The sequence below is a fragment of the Halichoerus grypus genome, chromosome 1 (genome assembly GCF_964656455.1).
Source record: "Halichoerus grypus chromosome 1, mHalGry1.hap1.1, whole genome shotgun sequence".
Lineage (NCBI taxonomy): Eukaryota > Metazoa > Chordata > Mammalia > Carnivora > Phocidae > Halichoerus > Halichoerus grypus.
The window spans coordinates 91,868,135-91,877,040 of NC_135712.1; the positions used below are offsets into that span (position 1 = coordinate 91,868,135).

General features: G+C 38.1%; 1 non-coding gene across 1 annotated transcript; it reads left to right on the forward strand.

Annotated features, from left to right (window-relative positions):
• Positions 1 to 311: 311 nt before the first annotated feature.
• Positions 312 to 413, forward strand: LOC118525146 (U6 spliceosomal RNA). Its single transcript, XR_004912001.1, has one exon. It is a non-coding gene; the product is annotated as a U6 spliceosomal RNA (small nuclear RNA).
• Positions 414 to 8,906: the final 8,493 nt, after the last annotated feature.

An 8,906-nucleotide genomic window follows, 5' to 3' on the forward strand; every position in this document is an offset into this window, starting at 1 on the left:
CGTTGCTAAGAAAGTCAAGATAAATTTTGTTCTCAATTACGGCAATTATCCTTAGCCTGGAATTTCTGGTAAGACCATTCTTCCTCCCGTTTTATTACATACCTCATATTCATTTAATCCTTATTTTAATGAACCTATCTTACGTCTGTTTTATTATATGCTGTTCTATCCTTATGGGAGGTAGGTATATTATTTAGAACTCTTTGGCTTCAAGTGACAGGAAACCAATTCAAACTACATTGAAAGAAAGAAAATATTAGGTTTAGAATGAAACAGCTTATTCTAAACCCAGTTTAAAATTCCTTAACCAGGCACTCACTTTAGCAGCACAGATACTAAAATTGGAACGATAGAGATTAGCATGGCCCCCACACAAGGATGACAGACAAATCCGTGAAGCATTCCATAATAAATAAATAAATAAATAAATAAATAAATAAATAAATAAATAAAAATTTTAAAAACTCCTGAACCAAAATAGTACTAATACAAATAAAAATAACAGTAATCATTTTTTAATTCCATAGCTTATAATGATGGATCAACAAATACATTGTTTATGCTTATTAGGATACATTAACATACTTTCACTTATTTTTCATAGATTAACAACATTTTATGTCCAGCTTTATGATAATTATTCCAAAGAAGATTGAATAAGTTTAAACGTCCTCTCCTTAAAGAATTTGTAACCTAAGTGACAGCAAAAGATTGAGAGAGAAAAAGAGATTTATTTTAAGAAATTGGCTCCTGTGAGTATGAGGGCAGCAGGTAAGGGACCCAGGAAAGAGTTGATGTTGCAGCTTGACTCTGAAAGCAATGTGAAGGCAGACTCTTCCTTTGGATATGTCAGCCATGTTTCCTTTAAGGCCTTCAACTGATTGGATATGGCCCATCCATATTATAAAGAATAATCTGTTTTGCTCAAAGTATACTGATTTAAATGTTAAATCATCTGAAAATTACCTTCACAATGACATCTTGACTGGTGTTTAACCAAATGTCTGGGTACTGAGGCATAGCTAAGTTGGAAAATGTTCATAGAAGCATTCTTCGTAATAACAAAAATGTGGAAAGAATTCAGATATCAGTCAACTGATGAAGTGATAAATAAAATGTGGTATATCCAAACAATGGAATATTATTTGGCAATAAAAAAGAAACAATGTACTGATATACATGGCTATTATATCAATAAGCCTTAAAAGTATTATGCTAAATGAAAGAAGCCAGTTACATAAGCCATATGTTGTATGATTCCATTTATATAAAATGTCTAGAATAGGCAAATATAGAGACAGAAAGTAGATTAGTGGTTGTCTAAGGCTGGCAGGGCTCAGAGAGGTAAAGGGGTGAGTTTCTTTTGGGGGTAATGAGAATGCTCTAAAATTAATTATGCACAACTATGCACAACTCTGTGAATAGATTAAAAACCACTGACTTGTACACTTTAAACCTTTGAAGAAGATACTATCTGAATTAAGCTTTATCAGAGTAAGACACTTTTCAATCATGACACAGAAGAACTTTTTTTCCAAACTCAAATATGCATTAGACTTCACTGCTGTTATTGTATTTTATCCAGTATTTCTCACTGTTTGTGGTGGATTTTCCACATTAGCTTTGTCCACTGCTTCCCCAGAAGTGAAAATCTCTACAACAAATAAATACTTTTATTATTCCCATTTCATAGATGAGAAATCAGAGGCATGGGAAATTTAAGGAATTTTCCTTACATCATACACCTTGACAGTGGCATTTCTAGGATTTAAATCTAATAAAACCTTTAAATCCAGCCATGAGTTCTAATGACAATATTTGGTATTATCCTATTATAATATTGATAAATAACTATGCCCATTTTCTAATGATATGATTTAGTACTAAAATACCAAAGTCTGTGGTAAAGGGAATGAGAGATAATATTAACTTTGCTCTTTAGCTGGTTTCCCTCCTGGCAGCAAAATGTGTGCTGTAGTTCTAGACCTCATACTTCATATCACATCCTCCAGAAGACAGAGTCTTTTCCAGTAGGCCTGGAGAGAAAGCAAGGAAGTGCCTCTTTCCCAGAATCCCTAATAAATGAAATCTAGCACCTCACTGGCTTGAATTAGGTTGTGTGTCAGTCCTTAAACTAATCATGGTGATTTGGGCAAAGGGATATAGTGATTGCTTTTATTTTTTTTTTAAGATTTTTTTATTTATTCATTCGAGACACAGAGATACAGAGAGAGAGAGAGCATGAGCAGGGGGAGAAGCAGAGGGAGGGGGAGAAGCAGGCTCCCCACTGAGCAGGGAGCCCGATGTGGGGCTTGATCCCAGGACTCTGGGATCATGACCTGAGCCGAAGGCAGACACTTAACCATCTGAGCCACCCAGGTGCCCCTGCTTTAATTTTTTTTTAAGATTTTATTTATTTATTTGACAGAGAGGTAGAGAGAGAGCACAAGTAGGCAGAGTGGCAGGCAGAGGGAGAGGGAGAAGTAGTAATTGCTTTTAAACCAGTCTGGCCCGGGATGCCTGGGTGGATCAGTAGGCTAAGTGTTTGCCTTTGGCTCCAGTCATGATCCCAGGGTCCTGGGATGGAGTCCTGCATCAGACTCCCTGTTCAGCGGGGAGCCTGCTTCTCCCTCTCCCGCTGCTCTCTCTCTCTGACAAATAAATAAATAAAATCTTAAAAACAACAACAACAACAACAATCTGGGCCTACCTCTAGAGCTCTGAATAGAGTCAATCCCACCAAAACCAGTGACAAAAATAGGGGAGGCGCCTTCTCAAAAGATATTTGGTGCGGGCACCTGGGTGTGGGTGGCTCAGTCATTAAGCGTCTGCCTTCAGATTAGGTCATGATCCCAGGGTCCTGGGATCAAGCCCCACATCGGACTCCCTGCTCAGCGGGAAGCCTGTTTCTCCCTCTCCCATTCCCCCTGCTTGTGTTCCCTCTCTCGCTGTGTCTCTGTCAAATAAATAAATAAAATCTTAAAAAAAATAAAAATAGAATAGATATTTGGTGAAATATTCCCAGAAGTGGAAGAATGAATGTTTGGTAGCAAAGGACATTAGGGAAGCAGGGAGGATAGGGAGGGCGTTCCAGTAATAGATAAGCAAAGGAAGAGTGAAGTGAACATGATAGAATGTTAAAAAGGGCATGCAGTATATTTTTTATTGTTATAATGCAGGAACATTTTCCATGTAAAGAGCCAAGCTAAACTTTTTTTTCTGATTTTTTTTTCTTTCTAAAGAGAATATATTTTGCTCTAAGACCAAAAATGTGGTTCAGAGCCACAGTCTCTGAGATCACAATCATCTCTCATCCTTGATGTACCACAATCAGACTCCTCTTGGCACTCCATGGAAATGGTTTCTGACTCCTTTTTTTTTTTTTTTTAAGATTTTTTAAAATTTATTTATTTGACAGAGAGATAGCACAAGTAGGCAGAGCAGCAGGCAGAGGGAGGGGAAGAAGCAGGCTCTCTGCTGAGCAGGGAGCCCAATGCGGGGCTCAATCCCAGGACCCTGGGATCATGACCTGAGCTGAAGGCAGACGCTTAACCGACTGAGCCACCCAGGCGCCCCTGGTTTCTGACTCCTAATCAAGGCCTCCCAGAGGTTGAGAGAGGGTCAAGCACTGGAGCCTTAGCCAATGGGGAGCAAGAGCAGAGGATCACCCTCTACAAAGCATTCTCCCCGAGTAGCAGCCTCCGATGAAAGTGGTAGTAGAGGCAGGTGAAAGAAGAGCCCGCGTGTTCATTGTGTTTACAGTGGTGCTGCGATCAGGAGCCAAATGGCAAAAGGGGAGTTAGACTGGGGGACCTTTTTAAAGCAATGATTTCCTCACCAACTAAGGGTGTGGCTCCAGCCCCTGGCTCAGGCTTGTCTTCAGCCCTCTAACCATCTGATGGTAGAAACTAGCTAACTCTGAGCATGTTTTCATCTGCTGGGGATCTGGGTATAGTAAAAATTAAGGGACCGAAAAACAGGTTACAAAAGTTGTGGGATATTTTATATATTTACATTGAACACATAAATGCCTTTTATACTCACAAAGATGCCTGTGTTATGGAGTATGCAACCCCTGCCTTTACTGCGTCCATCCACAACCCCCTTCTCAAAGCTCCCTGGCCTTGACCTCGGTACCTAATGCTACATGTTCTCCTTGTTTTCTCCCCATCTTGGTCTCATTTAATAATTCAATAAATAAACATGTACTGAGGTTCTACTTATCATGCATCAGGCACTGCGCTCCAGATATCGGTAGTGAACAAGACAGATAGTACCCTGACCTCATGGACCAATTTTCCTCGCCTGGCACTCATCACATTCTCTCATAACACTAAGCTGTTCAAGGGCGGAGGGCAGCTCTGCATCCCACAGGGCTTAGCACAGAGCCTATTATAGATGGTTCATAAATACTGATGAATGGAATTGAAATATTTGTATGCCATTATTAACAGCAGGAACCCTTGTGTAGTGTACTTAGTTTAATTTTGTTTATTTGCTAAAACTCATGAACAAAAGGACTAATGCCTTTTTACATCTTGGTTTAAAGTCACTAAAGAGGGGCGCCTGGGTGGCTCAGCCGTTGAGCATCTGCCTTCGACTCAGGTCATGATCCCAGGGTCCTGGGATCGAGCCCTGCATCGGGCTCCCTGCTCACAGGAAGCCTGCTTTTCCCTCTCACACTCCCCCTGCTTGTGTTCTCTCTCTCACTGTCTCTCTCTCTGTCAAATAAATAAATAAAATCTTTAAAAAATAAATAAGTAAATAAATAAAGTTATTAAAGAAATGAAAATGGGTTAATTTGTGGACCATTCAAAGAATTATTAGCACTTACCCATTTGACATTGTGTACATTGTATTGGATTTAAAGATAAAATTCAAATTTGGTACTAAAATTGACATAACTACTAAGGGAAATACTATTCATGGTTTTTTTGTTTATTTATTTATTTAAGTCATCTCTATACCCAACATGGGGCTTGAACTCATGACCCCAGATGAAGAGTCACAAGCTCTTCTGACTGAGCCAGCTAGGTGCCCCACTATTTGTGATTTTTAAGTACAATTTGAAGTAGTATCAAGACTTACTTTATCTTTCCTTAAACTTTTATTAAATATTGTCCTTTAAAATTGTTAAACTTTTTTCTATATAATAATACATCCTCAAAGGAATATGTTCAAACAATATAGAAGTATACAGAATGTTTGTAAAGTTTTCCTTATTTGTGCCCCATGCACACTTCCATATCTTCCCCTCAGAAATAACCATAATAATTATTTTGTGTAAGCTTCCAGAAATTTTTTGTGTGTTGCAAAAATATATAATGTATAATCAATATATTACACAAATGGGACATTACATTATGTCTATTCTTAGAATTAAACAATCTAATTTCTTAACTCCTTCCAAAGCTGTTTCATTCTTATACTTCAATCAATCAGTTCTGTTTCTTTCTTGATGTCACACTCAAAGCCAAATCTATTTTCTAATACATTGTCTGTGGTTCTAACTTGACCTTGTCTCCCCTGATGTTTTGCAATGTATAGGTTGGTTAAAAAATGCAAGAGAGGTTGTTTTGCCTAAAATATCTGAAAAATTGATTTAATTCTTGGTTGTTTATCAGAGAAGTCATAACTTTCATCCCTTATACATCTATACTTCAACTCAACTCCTTCTCCCTCCACTCAATATTCACATCTACATTTCTGTTATATGATTTTACCTTTCATCATATTGTAAGTTTCTTCTAAGCCACATTTTATGAGGTGCCTGACTGGCTCAGTTGGAAGAGTATGTGACTCTTGATCTTGAGGTTGTGAGTTCGAGACCCATGTTGGGTATAGAGATTACTTAATAAATAAATAAGTAAATAAACTATGGGGCACCTGGGTGGCTCAGTCAGTTAAGCGTCCAACTCTTGATTTCAGCTCAGGTCATGATCTCAGCGTCGTGAGATCAAGACCCACATTGGGCTCCTTGCTGGGCATGGAGTCTGCCTAAGATTCTCCTCTCCCTCCTCCTCTGCCCCTCCCCCCACCTCAGGCACACACTCTCTCACACTCTCTCTCTCGTAAAAAAAAAAGGAAATAAACCACTTTTTATTAAATTTCATGAACTTCTTACTGAGTATATCCTGCTAATCCCCACCATTGACCTTGCCATATCTGGGCTCATCAGTCACTTCCATTTTGCATTTGTTCTGTAATTAATACTTTACATTGATTTTAAAGTATTTTGGCAAAGCCATACTAGTTGGCTAATTTCACCCAGAGTAAATAGATATTTATGTTGGGCAACTGAGACTTCTCCCACCATCCATATACCATACTGCCTAAAATTTTACCAATAAAAACTCACTGCTTCAGGCTAAGTATTCCCCTATTTCTGCTATTTTCTCTTAAAATGTAAGTAACCTAAGGAAGTGTAGCACACTGGGAACCAAAACTGAAGTAAGAACATTCATATGATTTCAGGTAAATGAATAGTCCATCAGAAAAATTCTGAGTGGAATAAAAGATAAGAGTTGTAGTTTTGCCTGATGAAGAGGGCACAGGAAAGGGGATGAAGAATACTACTACCTAATTCCCGGTAATCTAAGGTTTGCCTTGTTTTTCACTTAAGATTTTTTGCAGTGAAGTTAGTTTGTCCACTTAGTATTGGCAACGTAAGGTACTCCAATGGCTCTAGGTCTAAGGGAGAGGAAAACTGTCCTTGCTCTCTTTCTTCCTTTCTTGCAACAAATATTTATTGAATGCCTACTTTGTGCCAGTTCTAGGCACTGAAGATACAATGATAAAACAGACGAACATTCTTGTTCTTGTGGAGCTTACATTATAACAAGGAGGAGATAGATAATACATGATAAACATAATGAGTAAGTAAATGATATATATATTAGAAGTTGGTATGTTCTGAAAGAAAAAGTAGAACATGGTAAGAGAAATCAGGTGCCACTGGAATAAAAATGGACAGTTTGCAATTTTCAATAAGAAGATTGATATAGAGTCATTGAGAAGATGCCTTTTGAACAAAGGAGATGGAATTAACTGTGGGGTATCTAGGCAAAGAGTGTTCCAGGCAAGGAGAGAGCCAGTGAAAGACCATAAGGTGGGGATGTGCCTGGCTTGTTTAAGAAATAGCAGGGAGGTCACTGTATTTAGAGTGCAGCAAGCAAGGAATAGAGTAGTAGAAGTCAAGTTGGGGCAAATGGAAGCCAAATGGTGGAGGGTTCTGTAAGCACTACCTGAGTGAAATGGGGAGTTGACACAAGGTTTGGAACGGAGCACAAAATAGCAAGAACTGGGGCACCTGATTGACTCAGTCACTAGAGCATGAGACTCTCAATCTCAGGGTCATGAGTTCAAGCCCCATGTTGGATATAGAGCTTACTTAAAAAAAAAAAAAATGCCAAGAACTGACTTAGGTTTAAAGGGGTCCCTCTGGCTCCTGATTGAGAATAGACAATTGGGAGCAAGAGCAGGAGCAGGGAGACCAGTTAGGAGACTACTGCAGTAGTCTAGGAAGGACGTGCTGGCCGCTTGCACAAGGGTGGTAGATGGAAAGGTGGTAGGATTTCGTTATCTGTCTCAAAGATGAAGCAAACAAGATTTGTTGACAGATTAGATATGGGGGTGTAAAAGAAAGGAAGATAAGGATGAGTCTAACGTTTTTGGTGTAAGCCATTGGCAGAATGATGCCATGAACCAAGACAAGGAGAGCTGTGGGAGGAACAGGATTGGGAAAACAGCAGGAGTTCCGTTTGGGGCATGTTGAGTGTAAGACCCCTATTAGATACACTTATTTCTGAATGTAATTGGTTGTCTGATCTGAGGGAAGCCACTTAACCTCTTGAACCTTCATCTGTAAAGTAAGAAATTTGGACTAGAACTGCAGTCTCTCTAACATTTTTTGATTCTAAGTTTTACTTGGATATGTTGTTTTTTGTGCTAATAAACACAATTATTTGTATGTGTCATCACAGACTACATTTGTTTTTGTAATTTGAAATAGGGTGGTCAAGGTAGGCCTCATTGAAAATGTGACTTGGAAACAAAGGAAATAAAGAAGTTCGCCATGAAGGTATCTAGAAAGGAATGTTCCAGGCAGAGAAAAGCACCATGCAAGGACACTGAGGTAAGAGTAAGCCTGTTCAAACAACTGCTCAGTTTGATAAGGATGGGTTAAATACAAGGCACACACTTGACTGATAAAACTCACAAAGAGAGCAAAATGTCTTTAATGAGGCGTAAAAAAAGACATTAAAAGTTTTAAAGGATTCAAAAGCTAGTGGAACATCAAATAGCTTTTAAAAAAACAACAATTTGATGATCCAAGCATAAATGAATCAGAAACATAAGAATTACTTTTTCCCTTAAATTGCTATAAAAAAATTTCAGACATAAAATTCTTGGCAAATATGCTTTAGATTTTTTTTAACCTATTCTTCCTCTTCAAAAAGAAAAAGTCTAAATTTTCAAGTTGCAGTTTTCATAAACAGTCCCCAATTTAGCAATAATGAAGTAATTTATTTTTTAAAGAAATAAAGCCAATCGAATCAATGAATAGGGTAACTAGAAAAATAATACAAATCACAAAATAATGAACTTTCCAGTTGTATGAAATCTTTTTAGATACAGTTAGGAGTTTAAAAATTACAAGCAAGGGAGATTTCCTCATGAAACAGGCCAAATATTTTCTGGTATTTTCCAGGATTCTTACATTTCCTAAGATTTTTGGTAGGCCAAGTATATTGTTTTTTTTTTTTTTTTCCTACTCCCCTAATCGAAGTCTGTTGATAGCTAACACAAACCTGGCCAAATTGGGAGAGATAGTCCATTAATTTAGATGGAACGTGGCTTCCTGGCTTCCTGGGGCTGAAATAATTGAAATCTAAGTGAGCAAAGAA